The following is a 16,768-nucleotide window of genomic DNA, read 5'->3' as shown; positions in this document are numbered from 1 at the left end:
GGTATAAGTTATGCTGTTTGCCAGGAATAGTGCTACTGAATTTTAATTTGTGTTACTCTTCTAAGCCAGTTCTACTACTGATTTATTTTTCTTGTTTGCTGCTCATTGCCTTATATTAGTTGTAATTTATGCTGCTTGCTTTGCCTTTTGTATTTTTTATCATTGCTGTTTGTGTTAATTTTTTTCTGCTGCTGCATTGCCTCGTCCCTTAGTTTAGCATCTGAGCTCAGTAGATTTAAGTTAGCTTAAGAGGGGGTAGACTATATAAGAAACTAACTATGATGAATTGGAAGCAATGTATTGACAAGGTATATAAAAAAAAGATTTGGGCCAAAATGAGTATTGTACAATGAGAAATAATTATTTTGAAAGATATATGAATAGAATACAGGAAGGAGGTTTATATAGGACTTTTTGGGAATAATGATGAATGAAGGGAGATCTCCAAGAAGGAATGAAGTTTTGGGTTGGACTGCAGTACCAAAAGTTACACTGAAAACGAACCCTGTCCTTTCCATTGTGTTATCCCCCTATGTGTTTGTGTACCCTTGTGTATTTGTTTTCTTCCTGTCTCTGTGTAGTTTCATAGAATTTTTTTTCTAATACTATTCACTATGATGAGGAATACTGTTATCCTCAAATATAATTGGTATTAATAATATGTTATTTAACTTGTAAATATGCTTAGATATTATTTATTCTGTTTTGTTTTAATGCTCATGTGTGAAGTTGATGTTTCGAAAGTTATTCTGAACTTTTATGTATCTACTTATCTCATAATTCCTGTAACATTGATGTATATGTTTATTTCTATTCTGTTGTAAAGCCTGTACTACAAATGTTATCTGTATTGTTATGTTCTTTAATAATGTATTTTGTACCTTTGTAATTGTATTCTTATGTTGTAAATTTATAATTGTATAGACACCAGTTCATCGTATTATTAACTTGTAAGTTACATTTCACTGCACACATTTCTGTTGGTCATAGTATATGGACAATATGTGAGAAGTAGGGACTGTTAGTGTTTGCACGTGTGTTAATTCAGCAAGGGACTGGATAACAGCATTGCTGGTTCTAAGGACAATTCCAAAAACTTTGTGAGTGCACAAGTGGTGGTTATGGACTTGCTATATTATCCGCAAGACTCTTCAATGGTGATTGTGCACCTGCACAGTCACAACAGATGGCTGCTGGTCATCTCTACAAGGACTGCAGTGGGTCTGCACCTCTGGTGGCCCACCAGTACCGTAATCTCTACCAGGACTACAGTGGGTCTGCTCTGTGATGACCTACCAATCTTCTTCAAAATGTCAAATGACTCTGCTGTGGGTTTGCTCTGTTGTGGCCCATTACCTGTCAGCATGTCAAGAGTCAGCACTGTCTTTCCGTTGGAAGGACAACACTACTTCTTCAAGACTGCATGGAAATCCACTACTTCTGTGTGCAATTTCTTTTACTAATGAGACTTTGTGAAAAGCAACTGTAATTACTGTGATGAATGATCAGGACTGTCTTTATGGACTGTGAGAAAATTTTAGCTTTGGACCAACATTGTATCAATAAGTGTGTGCATTTGATTTCTTTGTTATTGTAATTACGATTATGAAAAATTTTAACAAATATGTATTGCCCAGTGCCCAAACCAATTTGTAAAATTTTTTGTGGGGAGCATGGGGGCTATGTAAGTAGGCTGTTTAGGTTTTTTTATTGGTAACGCCACCTCTGTATGAAAATCATTGGCTGTGCTGTGTGCAGTCTGTGGCTGCTTTGCATTGTTGTAATACTCGCCATTGTAGTGTTAGGCAGCTGGCTGTGAACAGCGCGTAGCGTTGCGCAGTTGGAGGTGAGCCGCCAGCAGTGGTGGATGTGGGGAGAGAGATGGAGTTTTGAAATTTGTCATAAACTGCTATAAATACATTGTTTGTTCTCTATTAATATCTTTCATTTGCTAACTATCCCTATCAGTAGTTAGTGCCTTCCATAGTTTGAATCTTTTATTTAGCTGGCAGTAGTGGCGCTTGCTGTATTGCAGTAGTGGGAGTAACCAAGATTTTTGTGAGGTAAGTGATTTGTGAAAAGTACAGGTTAATGTTAGTCAGGGCCATTCTCTTGTAGAGATTATTGAAAGTCAGATTGCGTTGCGCTAAAAATATTGTGTCAGATTAAGCACAGTCGTGTAAAAATGTTAAAAATGGGACGTTTCAACACTAATTCGAGACCTGCAGATGGTGGGACATCTTCAAGGCCACCGACCGGGATTCACACACTTCACGAGTCACTCTTCCAGTCGCATCGACCGGATTTATGTCACACACTCTCTCGCCGCTGGAACACAGGATGCGGAACTGTGGCCTGCAGCTTTCTCGGACCACTCAGCTTGCATTTGTGCCGTCACCCTGCGGCGGCAATTAGTGTGAAGTAGACGCAGCCCGTGGAAATTAAACATCGCTCAATTGTCGTACCCGGATTGCTGCCAAGCTATTGAGGATACGTGGCATTCGTGTGAAAATTGCCTCCGTGCATATCTTACAACGATCCGCTGGTGGTTGGACCGCGCCAAACCGGCGCTGAGGCGAACGTTGATAACCTACGGTCGCGACCACGTTGCTTGGCGTAGACACACACTCGACTTTTACTTCAGGGTACTGCGTGACTGCGATGCTATGGCGCCGTCTCCGGAACGACAAACTGCGGTCCACCGTGCTAAGGCTCAGATCATCGCTAATATGCGACACCACCTAGAGGGGGTGGTTATCAGCTCGAGGAAGCAGGATCGGATACCGAGCGAACAGCCGTCGATGTTCCACGTACTTCGTGAACGTAAACGATGCCAACGAGCGATGATATGCTTCGACACGGAGGACGGCCGTCGCTTCACCACGCAACAAGACAAACACAGCGTTCTACGATCATTATTCCCAGCTCTATTCCGCTCAGACCCCTGATCCGACAGTACAGGAGGACGTCTCTCAGACCGTCACCCCAGCAATGGAAGCTGCCTTGATGGAAGAAATTATGGAAGAAGTAGTGATCGACGCCACTGGAAAAGGAGCTGTCAACGAGTCTCCGGGTCCTGATGGCCTCCCCTTGGAATTTTACCGGACTTTTCAATATTTATTAGCCACCCGATGGACGGACATCTGTCGCGAGCTACTATCCCCGGAAGTGCCGCTCCCTGCGGCCCTTGTGGAAGGGATGATTATCCCCATTCACAAACCGTCCGGTGGCTCACGGCTGCAGGACTACCGCCCGTTGACGCTATTGAACTGTGACTAAGATCTTTTCTCGACTGTTAGCGGCGCGGATACGCCAGACCTTACGAAACGATATCTCGCCCTATCAAACGTCATTAGGAGGCGACAATAATATTCAAACAGCACTCAGTGAAAATCGTGTCTTGATCTCACTGGCGAAGGTATGCCGTCTGAAGGGTGCACTGGCGGCAATCGATTTCAATCAAGCTTTCGACCGAGTGGACCACGACTATTTGGAAGCGGTCATCCAACATATGCGGTACCCACAGCCATTCGTCACTGTCGTCATGCGACTACTCCGTGGCGCGACGTCCAAAGTGATCGTCAACGGCCGACCTACGCAGCCCCTCACCATTTCTCGATCGATACGCCAAGGCTGCCCTCTGTCCACTTTACTTTACGCTGTGGCCATGGAACCACTTCTCTGCGGCCTGCGCCAACGGCTAACGGGTATGACGTTACGAGGCCACACTTTCCGATGTAAAGCGTACGCTGACGACCTGGTGATTGTCATCCGCAACGGCGACGACACCGCTAGCGCACTCAATTGGATAGCGACGTATGGCATGGCCACAGGTAGTCTTATCAACGTTGCAAAATCGGTGGCGACGAACATCGGGGTCGTATTGTCTGAACAGTGTCACCTTCTTACAGCTCAGAGATACTTTGAAATGTCTCGGCATTGATTTTACAGACGATATACGACGAACCGCTGCTCACAACTTTCGACGGCTTTTACGAAATGTTCGATCTGGGATTGCCAACAACCGCCTACGAGCCCTGGACATCTTCCAACGGACCCAATATGTCAACACACATTTAGCGTCACGCATTCCGCACGTCGCCCAGATATTACCTATACTAGTGATGTTAGCTCGCCGCACACTTGCGGCTTTTGGGTCCTTCGTGAGTTCAGGAATGCTTTTCAAGATCAAATATGAGACTCTCACCCTTCCACCGGATCGGGGAGGGCTTAGCCTTTATCACGTTCATGACAGAGCGGTCACCCTATTTGTGAGCACATTAGTCAAACTATGGCACCGCCGTCTGGACAGTCTGACGAGTTTGTTAATAGAACTAGCACCGCCCTCCCTGTTGCCACCTGTGCCGATACACCACATCCCCTCCTCGCTCTTCTACATCGATGTCTTTACCTAGAAATCAGTTACGTTCGACTTGCCTTACCAGCGACTCAACTGGCGACGGCAAAGACGGTTTATCGGGTCCTGCGACGTGGACGACCCGATAACGTCGTGGAGAGGAAGCACCCGAACGTCAACTGGCGAGCAGTGCGGAGGACAAAACTGGACACTGACGTCACGGTGATGTGGTACATCACTGTCAACGGTAAGCAGGTGACCAGATCAAGGCTACATGCGATCCACATGGTAGGCTCACCCACGTGCATGAGCTGTGGTGTTCAAGACAACGATGAACACCGTCTTAGCTGTGGCGAGTCTACGGCAGTGTGGCACTCAGTGAGGCAAATGTCAGCATACTTCCTTCGAGTGACGCCGAATCTTATCGACACCAAGACTATCTTATTCCCGGATGAGACGTATTACCCATGCACGAAAGCTAATGCCGTGACGTGGCTTCGTGGACATGCAGTGCTTTATCTGTTTCAAGACGGCACTAAGGACACTTTACACTTTTGGAACTATTTGCAGGAACGACATTGCAAGATTCTCCGTAACCCAAACTATCGACAATATTTTTCCAATTATTTGTGGAGTGCGTTCCACGACCCTCCACGCAGCTGGATCATCACGGGTGAGAGAAGCTAAAATTACAAGACGATGATAGAACACTACACGGTACAACGTGGGATCTACCTTGGTCATTGCGAGAAGTCATACCTGGACGATACAGCAGATGGAGAGTTTCGTCGTGACCCCTCGCACTCTATAGCAGTATTTGCCCCATTTCCTCTTTTTGTCCCCGGTGCGTAAAGGTCTTCGCAGTTTTTGTATAATGGTTGGAATGATAATGGTACACAGAAGACTCGCGTAGCATTTTCCAGAGACGGTACAGATAAATGGACCCGCAGGACTCACCACCTCGAAAAAATACGGCCCTACGATAAATGATGTCAATCCGCACCACACAGTCACGTCTGCAGAGTGAAGTGGTACCGGTTGATGTTTGCGTGGATTTTCCGTTGCCCGTATTCAGCAATTCTGCGTATTGGCATCTCCATGGAGATAGAAATTGGCTCCGTCTGCCTACAGAATGTTCCATGGCCATTCACTGTCCGTTTCCATCCAAGCAAGAAATTCCAGAGAGAACTTTTATCTAGCTGGCAAGTCAACAGGAAGCAACTCCTGAACTTAGATTATTTTGTGAGGAAAGCAATGTAAAATACTGCAACGTGCGGGCGATTCCCCATGCAGTGCATGTTCGCACATCACGGCTCGGCACCTCCTGCAATGCTGTGGCCCAATCTTCGACAGACGTCGGACCAACTGCTTTCCTCCCTCTGCAACATTGCACTTCAAGATTTTTGTAATCATTTTCGTGAGACACTTGACAGACGTTGTACCAGTGGCTTTTTCACGCCCTTGAGTGTATGGAACTTCTGCAGGGTCAGTGGTGCAGTCACTGTTCTTGTAAAAAAGCTTTCCCAGCTCCGGGCGGTCCTTCAAGGGGACAAGTCACGACGGGCGCCTCGGACTCAAAGTGAGGAAACAAACGTGGACCGCGCGTCTATTTCTGTGCGTACTCTGACGCTTACAGCGCCTTCGACAGGTTCAATTTTCGTTGAATTTTCCTTTGTTCCATTACGTAATCTGTTCGTGGGTCAATAATATGCTGCTGAAATTTGAAGTTATTCTGAGGAGTGACTCCTTTTGCTGGGTTTTGAAACTGGAGCTTTAATTATGGGCATCATGTACAATACATCACACGGGCGCTGTACACCTCAGCTTGACTGTGTGACCACTGAATATCGCCGAATTCACCCAGATCATCATCCATCCCAATTTGTTATCGATCCTGCGAAGTCAGGGATATTATTTTTCAGTAAAGAATTCAGTATAACATATCCACTAAATTTCTTTTCAATTTTTATAATTGATTTTAGGATGGAGTTTACAAGTAAATTCGACTGTGAGTGTAATTTCAAGTGCACATATTTTATTTCGCTTGCTTTGTAAAAGAAATCAAATCGTGTACTGGGATGATTGACGATTGGAAGCGAAGAGGGAGAAGTTCCTTTCTTGCTCAACCTGATGCTTTCTATTTATAACTAGCGAGCTGACAATACGACAGAGTAGAAAAAACCGGAGCGGACTGTCAATTCCAACATTTGCCTGAGAAGCAAAGCAACTTCCAGAAAAGAACCGTTGGATTTGGGTGCGACGCTACACCACACCAAGCGTACACTGGCACATACTGCTATGTTGTACGGACAAAACTACCGGTGTAAATGATAAACAGGCGAAAGGGGGGAAAGGGGGAAGATCATAAGGGAGAAAGGAGTCAATGCATTGCGTGGAATGGGAGACAGTTATATTATTTACAACAAGCTCATCTTATGGCGAGGAATAAAAATTGGTAACTCGATACTTCTACTTTAGCAGAAGTGGCAAAGCTATATTTGATCATTAAGGATTATATCAAACACCACTCACAGAAAAGCGATTTAGTCGTTATTGATCAAATATAGTTCAATTATTCACCCTTGCTGAAGTAAAAGCAGCCCTTTAACAAATTTTTCCCTCGCCGTAAGGTAATATGCTTGTTATTAATGTTACAACTGTCCCCCACTCCTCACAATGCATTGATGCCTTCCTCCCGCTCACGCTGCTCCTCTTGTCTGTTCATCACTTCCACCAGTAATTTTCTCCATACAATATAGTATGTCTGTGCAGTACTCACTTGGTGTGTTGTTTAGCATTTTATTCTTAGAGGCGTACTTTTAAATTTTTGTATGTACTGTAAGACATATTTACTTATACCTTCTTTATGGATTTCGATGTGCACATCAGTTTGATTAATTACACTTTATCAATTTGTGTATAGTTGAGAAACCTTAAGCAATATCAGTGTAACTTTATCACAATATGTTTAAGTCAGTCAGTGGGTTTAGCGATTTGAAAAAAATGGTTCAAATGGCTCTGAGCACTATGGGACTTAACATCTGTGGTCATCAGTCCCCTACAACTTAGAACTACTTAATCCTACCTAATCTAAAGACATCACACACATCCATACCCGAGGCAGGATTCGAACCTGCGACCGTAGCAGTCGCGCGGTTCCGGACTGAGCGCCTAGAACCGCTAGACCACCGCGGCCGGCTTAGCGAATTGACTGCAAAGGTATGAGCTTATAAGAGTCAATACTTCATTAGAGAATATTCCCTGCTTTGTAACCAAATAAAAGAGAAGTATTGCTGTTTTTAATTTTCGTATAGTGTGTCGTGAAATGGTCATCTATCGTCGAAAATACACATATCAAAAGAAGTTTTGCATCACCTCGGTTCCGAGAGTCCCCGGACCTGTACAGAAAATTGGAATAGGGATCAACATAATCATTTCCGCCCTTTGTATTGCCCGTGAAAACCACACACTGCATGTTGTACCACCGTACAGTGAGGCGTTCAGAGGTTGTGGACCATATTGCTGTAAACGACGCTACCTATAATTCCCAGTAGCACGTCCTATTGCATCGATACATGAACGTATTCGTCGTGGCATACTATCCACAAGTTCATCAAGGCACTGTTGGTTCAGATTGTCCCACTCCTTAACGGTCATTCGGCGTAGATCCCTCACAATGATTGGTGTGTCACGTCGTCCATGAACAGCCCTCTTGAATCTATCCCAGGCATGCTCGATAGGGTTCATGTCTGGAGAACATTATGGCCACTCTAGTCGAGTGGAAGTCATTCGCAATATGTGCACGATTAGGACCCGAATTGTCGTCCATGAAGATGCTGCCGATATGGTTGTACTATCGTCGGAGGATGGCATTCCCGCATCGTACAGCCGTTACGATGCCTTCCATTATCACCAGCGGCGTACGTCGGCCCCACATAATCCCACCCCAAAACAGCCGGGAACCTCCACCTTGCTGCACTCGCTGGACAGTATGTCTAAGGCGTTCAGCCTGACCAGGTTGCCTCCAAACACGTCTCCGACGATTGTCTGGTTGAAGGCAGATGAGACACTCATCAGTGAAGAGAACGTGATGCCAATGCTGAGCAGTCCATTCGGCATGTTGTTGGGCCCATCTGTACCGCGCTGCATGGTGTCGTGATTGCAAAGATGGACCTCGCCATGGACGTCGGGAGTGAAGTTCCGCATCATGCAGCCTATTGTGCACAGTTTTAGTAACACGACGTGTTGTGGCTGCACGAAAAGCATTATTCATCATGGTGGCGTTGGTGTCAGGGTTCCTCCGAGCCATAATCGGTAGGTAGCGGCCATCCACTGCAGTAGTAGCCCTTGGGCAGCCTGAGCGAGGCATGCCATCGACAGTTCCAGTCTCTCGGTATCTCCTCCATGTCCGAACAAAATCGCCATGGTTCACTCCGAGACGCCTGGGCAGTTCCCTGTTGAGAGCCCTTCCTGGCAAGAATTAACGACGAGGACGCGATCGAACCGCGGTATTGACCACCTAGGCATGGTTGAACTACAGACCACACGAGCCGTGTGCCTCCTTCCTGGTGGAATGACTGGAACTGATCGGCTGTCGGACCCCGTCCAACAGGCGCTGCTCATGTACGGTTATTTACATCTTTGGGCGCTTTTAGTGGCATCTCTGAACAGTCAATGGGATTATGCTTGTGATACAATATCGACAGTCAACGTCTATCTTCAGGAGTTCTGGGAACTGGGGTGATGCAAAAATTTGTTTGGTGTGTGTAATATTTGTACAGATAGAAACTGTAGTGTTGTATGGAACGTCTGTGAGCCGTGGCGGCTCATTTCACTATTGATGACGTTTAGCTCGCGTCCCACCAGGGGCCGCAGATTACGCCGTTGCGCGATTATTTCTACCTCGCCTAGTCTTCCAAAGCGACCGCTAGAGTCTACTAACTTTCCAGAATCTTCATTCAGCTAAACATATACTGAGGCGTCCAAAGTCATAGGATACCTCCCAGTATCGTATCGTGTAGAACCTTTTTGCCTGGCGTAGTGCAGCAGCTCGACGTGGCATGGACAAGTCGTTTGAATCCCCTGCAGATATACTGAGTCATGCTGGATCAATAGCCGTCCATAATTGTGGAGGGGTTGCCAGTACAAGATTTTGGGCGCTAACTGACCTCTTTATTATGCCCCATACATATTCGATGTGATTCACGTTGGGCGATCTGGATGACAAAATCATTCACTCAAACTGTCCAGAATGTTCAACCAACCGCGAATAATTGTGGCCCAATGACGTGGCGCAGTGTCATCCATAAAAATTTCATCTTTGTTGGGAACACGAAGTCCATGAATGGCTGCAGATGGTCTTTAAGTACCGAACAACCATTTCCAGTCAACGATCGGTTTATTCCCCGTAAACACAGCCTACATCATTTTATGGAGCCACCACCAGACTGCACAATCGCTTGACAATTTGAGCCCTGGCTTCGTGGGATCTGTGCCACACTAACTATACAATCAGCGCTTCCCAACTGAAATCTGGACTCCTCTGACCAGGCCACAGTTTTCCATTGTTCTGCGGTCCAACATATGTTGACGAGCCCAGAAGAGGTGCTGCAGACGATGTCCTGCTGTTAGCAAAGGCACTCGGGTCTTTCACCTGCTGCCACAGTCTATTAACGCCAAATTTCGCCGCACTGTTCTAACGGATACGTTCGTCATACGTCCCGCATTGATTTCTGCAGTTATTTAACGCAGTGTCGCCCGTCTTAGTACTGACAACTCTACCCAAACGCCGTTGATCTCGGTCGTTAAGTAAAGACCGTCGGTCAATGCGTTGTCCTTGGTGATAGGTAGTACCTGAAATTTTGTATTCTCGTCATTCTTGTCACTGTGGATCTCTGAATACTGAATTCACTAACAATTTCCAAAATGGAATGTCCTAAGCGGCAACGGGCTTGCCGCAGTGGTTACACCGGTTCCTGTGAGATCACCGACAATAAGCGCTGTCGGGTGTGATCGGCACTTGGATGGGTGACCATCCAGGCCGCCATGCGCTGTTGCCATTTTTTCGAGGTGCACTCAGCCTCGTGATGCCAATTGAGGAGCTTCGGTCAAGAATACCATCATAACGACCGGGAGAGCGGTGTGCTGACCCCACGCCCCTCCTATCCGCATCCTCCACGGAGGATGACACGACGGTCGGATGGTCCCGGTAGGCCACTCGTGGCCTGAAGACGGAGTGCCAAAAATGTCCTAAGCATCTAGCTCGAACTACCATTCCGCATTCAAAGACTTAGTTCCCGTCGTGCGGTTATCATCAGGTCGGAAACCTCTTCATATGAATCACCTGTTTTCAAATTGCAGCTCAACCAACGCACTGCCCTTTTATACCTTGTGTACGCGATATTATAGTCATCTGCATATGTGAATATCGTATCCCATGTCCCGTCACCACAGTGTATGTTGTATGAAACACGTTTCAAAGTTCGAGGGTGCGAGATCTGGGCTGTAGGATGTCGATCACCTCGAATGAAAGTGTCAGGACGTTCTAACATTGCACGAGTCACAGACGTGTGCGGCCGGACGGTACGCGGAAGACCGGAGAGGTTTGTGCGACCTTGTTACGATTATGACAGGCGCCTCTCAACGACTCACCGTGTTTTTGTTCACCGCCAGGACTCTGTAGACATTCTGTAAACACCTATAAATATCTGCGGTGCTCTGGCTTTCTGCCAAAAGAAATTCAATGACAGCTCTGCTTGGAATGCACCTCCGTTGTAGACGCCATTTGGAATGCTAAGTTTAGCGCCGCTACTTATCTGAACTTCATGAAACTGTAGGGACTTTAGTGGGAATATTCCACGATGCGCCTCAGTAAATTCCACATTTCTCAACCAAAATTGGCCGAGAAAAAGAAATGTATTGCGTTACTTACTGAACGCCCCTCGTTGAACTAAAGTAACATTTACGAATCTAGAGGAGCGAAAAGATTTGGCACAATAAGAATTGAGAGATCGCCGCACTCTGCGGGACACCTCTACAGAAATCAGTCTGTTACTGTGCCAGTACGGCAGTTTGTGGCATTTCTGGCTTTACAGCCATCATGTTCAGCTACTAGAAGCTCTTACAGCTATTGAAAAAGCAGCAGCGTGAAGATGAGAGTGGTGTGAGGCACCAGTGACATGGTTTATCCAGCACATGTGTTATGAGAAAGACCGCCTAAATTGTGGTCCTCCTCCGCGATTGGCTGCTGTGTCCGGAAGTAGAGCGCCAAAATGAAACTTCTGTTGCTAATATTAAAAAAACTAAACAGTGAATTTACTTTTATTTCACATAAGAAGGATCTCTCAGTAGCAAGCTATCATTCCATTATTTCAAATGCATTGATTACAAGCAGAGTAATAACCGAAAAGACAAAGGAAGCACTTCGGAGATGTTCGGACTGCGCCTGACTTGGATGGCGAGCGAGGTGATTCGGCTGTAACGTTAGAGCTTGTGCGACACACACTGAGGACAGACATGTCTGTCGCAGTCGATATCAGTTAAGACTTAGTTAGCAACCTCTTGTTTTCTGGACACTTTTTAATAGTAATTACCCAGATCTGCAGTTTATTATTTTGTTTATTCTCTGTGAAAGTGTGACGAATGGAAATTTGTGATTCATAAAATGGTCTATAATTGTGCAATTTCTCATATACTGCTAACAATAAGCGAGTGGCATCCCACGACCTATATGCTATTTTCTTTGCAGGAGACAACTGTAGAAGATTGCAGGTTGGTGTACATTATTCAGAACTTAGACATTTTATTCATGCTGGTGGAAGCTACAAGGCGCTTTGCGTGTACTGCAATCTTAGTACAAATAAATGAGTGACATGTGATCTGTGGTGAAACAGAGGAGGTACAAAGGAGGGAAAGGATTTATCATACCTAAACTCCTCTCTCACTATCTCCCTCTCTCTCGTTCAATTGCCTAACTTGTTCCATTTGGGAGACTAACGCCTTTAGCTCACCAAAGCCCTTTCTCACTCTTCAGTTTACAGACTCAGTAGCAGTTAGTGATGGGCTAAACTGCGATTTTCCGATATCAGTGATTTCTGTGAATGCTACTTTTCAGTATCTGTTATTCTTCACTGTGATTTGTCGCAGTTAAGCAACCTAGGTCGTGTATCCCTCCCATAGAGGAAATATCTCTGGCGTGAGCAGTCACATGCGCAGAACAGATTTGTGTTGTCAACATACATTGCCGGCCTGGTCACGTGATCTCGGGACGTCGTGTGTGTGTGTGTGTGTGTGTGTGTGTGTGTGTGTGTGTGTGTGTGTGTGTGTGTGTGTGTGTGTGTGTGTGTGTGTGTGTGTGTAGCGCCCTGTATATTTAGAATGTCACTACATCCCTAGTACAGACGGATTCTTCTCGTACGTGTCGTGGATTATTTATAAATGTTGCGCAGACATTTTAACAGTATCCATTTGATACCGGGAATAAACCAGGGCAAGTGGTATTGCAATCTGCTTCTTTGCGGTAGGTGTCACAGTTCAGATGCACTCTATTTTTGGTAGTTTTCGGTATGATACGGCACTTTATAGTATTACAGAGCATGACCTACATTTTCGCACTGATAGTCTTGCAAAACGATTTGACAGTACGCTAGTACTTTTTCAAGTGTCCGAAAAACACCGAATATGCCACACATTAGCGATTATATCCCTGCTAATCCGTCCTTTTTTCTGCTATTTCGGCGTATTTATTTTCTCGTTTTTGCGACCTAAAGCACAATTTTTCTTACTGGTGACACTTTGAAGTACTTATTTAACGCATTTTACGTACTTGCTCCCAGTTTATTAAATAAAGAGTAGACTAAGTAATCTATATACATAATCGACAAGTCACTGATAAATGCATGGAGGATAGTATTTGCTGAAACAACTAACCATTCCCTTTCCTGTTCCACTAGCAAATTTACGAGAGGAAGCGATTGTTTATAAGCTTTTGTACGAGCCGTAATATCTATTAGATAGTCATAAAATCGTAGAAAAATAGGTCTACAGAATCAAACCTTAATTATAATGCGTCTCGAAATTTTTAAACATATACAGTGTCTCTTACTAATGTGATAACTATAATTAGAGCTACATGGTATGTACCCATGGAAAGTTACTATCCCTCCATTCACATACACTCCTGGAAATGGAAAAAAGAACACATTGATACCGGTGTGTCAGACCCACCATACTTGCTCCGGACAATGCGAGAGGGCTGTACAAGCAATGATCACACGCACGGCACAGCGGACACACCAGGAACCGCGGTGTTGGCCGTCGAATGGCGCTAGCTGCGCAGCATTTGTGCACCGCCGCCGTCAGTGTCAGCCAGTTTGCCGTGGCATACGGAGCTCCATCGCAGTCTTTAACACTGGTAGCATGCCGCGACAGCGTGGACGTGAACCGTATGTGCAGTTGACGGACTTTGAGCGAGGGCGTATAGTGGGCATGCGGGAGGCCGGGTGGACGTACCGCCGAATTGCTCAACACGTGGGGCGTGAGGTCTCCACAGTACATCGATGTTGTCGCCAGTGGTCGGCGGAAGGTGCACGTGCCCGTCGACCTGAGACCGGACCGCAGCGACGCACGGATGCACGCCAAGACCGTAGGATCCTACGCAGTGCCGTAGGGGACCGCACCGCCACTTCCCAGCAAATTAGGGACACTGTTGCTCCTGGGTATCGGCGAGGACCATACGGTCCCGCACACCGTTAGGCCGTCTTCCGCTCACGCCCCAACATCGTGCAGCCCGCCTCCAGTGGTGTCGCGACAGGCGTGAATGGAGGGACGAATGGAGACGTGTCGTCTTCAGCGATGAGAGTCGCTTCTGCCTTGGTGCCAATGATGGTCGTATGCGTGTTTGGCGCCGCGCAGGTGAGCGCCACAATCAGGACTGCATACGACCGAGGCACACAGGGCCAACACCCGGCATCATGGTGTGGGGAGCGATCTCCTACACTGGCCGTACACCACTGGTGATCGTCGAGGGGACACTGAATAGTGCACGGTACATCCAAACCGTCATCGAACCCATAGTTCTACCATTCCTAGACCGGCAAGGGAACTTGCTGTTCCAACAGGACAATGCACGTCCGCATGTATCCCGTGCCACCCAACGTGCTCTAGAAGGTGTAAGTCAACTACCCTGGCCAGCAAGATCTCCGGATCTGTCCCCCATTGAGCATGTTTGGGACTGGATGAAGCGTCGTCTCACGCGGTCTGCACGTCCAGCACGAACGCTGGTCCAACTGAGGCGCCAGGTGGAAATGGCATGGCAAGCCGTTCCACAGGACTACATCCAGCATCTCTACGATCGTCTCCATGGGAGAATAGCAGCCTGCATTGGTGCGAAAGGTGGATATACACTGTACTAGTGCCGACATTGTGCATGCTCTGCTGCCTGTGTCTATGTGCCTGTGGTTCTGTCAGTGTGATCATGTGATGTATCTGACCCCAGGAATGTGTCAATAAAGTTTCCCCTTCCTGGGACAATGAATTCACGGTGTTCTTATTTCAATTTCCAGGAGTGTATTTTTCTTTGCATCCGTAGCAACAACAGTAATTCACCATCGCTATTACACCATCAACAAACGGTGAAACAACAAAAACTCTTGATATTATAAACTTCAAACACTGCAGAAACCACACACGCACAGCGATGTCCCGAAAACACGTGACAATCCTGGTTTAATGTTGACAACATGCGCAGAACACAATGCTCACTCCAGAGATATTTACTCTATGATCCCTCCGCACTCTACCACCGCTACTTCCGCGACTTACCACCGCATGAAAAAGTTACATCTCCCCACACAGAAAGTTGCATCTCAACAAACCTGTCATTAGTAAGTATGTTTTACGTTTGTTCTTCCGTTGGCTTTAATTTTGTATTAAAGAAACAATTGTGAAAATATTAATAGTGTAATTAATATGTAAGTAGCCATACAGTACTGTAATAGTTCGTGTTTAGAACATAATTCTAACATATTGTTATGTTCACAGGTACCCTAACTACATTTCAGTCACTCAGTAAAGTGATAAAATATATTGCCAACAGATCTGGAGAAATTGCCACTGCGTCTTTAGACCGTTTTCGTCAGACGAGAGGTTAGTTTCAAGGTGTTTCGATTAACTTAATTACTTAAGTGAGATCATTCTTGCAAATGTGAAATATACCCCAGTGAGTGGCTTTCATTACAGCAAATATTAGCAATCTACTCTGTCAATTATATTGCTTGTAATTAGTGACAGCAAAAATGTTCAAAAATCCTTGTGATTTTGTAGACGCAGTTCCGACTCTGATTACTGGTTACTGTACATATCTATCCACATCAAGGCTGTAGAGAGAGACTCGTGAAGATTCAAGACAGCTCTTTTAGAGGATTTGCAGTTTAAAAGTGCCATAATTATGAAATAAGTGTGCAGATGAGTGATTAAACTGTTTTATTGAAGTTTCTGTGCGATTTTAAATGAATAATAAATGTTAAATACAGTGAGTGAATAATGAAGATCTCATTTTCCACATGTTAAGCCGTCCTATACCCGTGAATTTTCTGCCACTTATTTATTGGTAAAAACTTGTTGGAGAGCGACATGCCGCCCCCCCCCCCCCCTTTCTCCAGTCTTGGTGTGACACTGACCTGTAACACATCCCAAAGTCTACAATATGCATTTTGAGGCTGTTGATATGAAAGTGGGAAGTACAGATCTTCCAGTTAAATCAGGAATAGCTTAAGTGCATTACTTGAAAGTAATACAGGAAAATCTTACTTATGTAAGTGGTAGTAGTGTCGGCAAAAAGTTCTTGTGTGTGAAGTTGCCATGTAGAACACCAGGTGTAAAACTTTTCTCCAGAGTCTTGAACTGTGAACGAAAGTGAGGCGTTCATATGACTCAATACTATTGTTTTCATTTCATTACACTTAACCAGATGTGCTACAGAAGAATGCTGAAGATAAGGTGGGTAGATCACGTAACTAATGAGGAGGTATTGAATAGGATTGGGGAGAAGAGAAGTTTGTGGCACAACTTGACTAGAAGAAGGGATCAGTTGGTAGGACATGTTCTGAGGCATCAAGGGATCACAAATTTAGCATTGGAGGGCAGCGTGGAGGGTAAAAATCGTAGAGGGAGACCAAGAGATGAATACACTAAGCAGATTCAGAAGGATGTAGGTTGCAGTAGGTACTGGGAGATGAAGAAGCTTGCACAGGATAGAGTAGCATGGAGAGCTGCATCAAACCAGTCTCAGGACTGAAGACCACAACAACAACAACAACAACCAGATGTCAGAGTTCTGCTGTGTTAACATTGCAAAGTCTTGTTGGCATGTGGAGTATTAACCAAAACTGTCATATTGGAAGCAGAATCAAA

General features: G+C 45.5%; 1 protein-coding gene across 1 annotated transcript in view; it reads right to left on the bottom strand.

Moving 5' to 3' along the window:
* LOC126253465 (beta-1,3-glucan-binding protein-like) overlaps positions 1-16,768 on the bottom strand; it is a 117,129-nt gene that overhangs the window by 15,256 nt on the left and 85,105 nt on the right. The gene's annotated exons all lie outside the window — the stretch shown is intronic.

Source organism: Schistocerca nitens, chromosome 4, assembly GCF_023898315.1.
Source record: "Schistocerca nitens isolate TAMUIC-IGC-003100 chromosome 4, iqSchNite1.1, whole genome shotgun sequence".
In the NCBI taxonomy this organism is placed as follows: domain Eukaryota; kingdom Metazoa; phylum Arthropoda; class Insecta; order Orthoptera; family Acrididae; genus Schistocerca; species Schistocerca nitens.
Note: the sequence above shows the minus strand (reverse complement) of the source record. Positions and strands in the feature narration are given on the sequence as shown.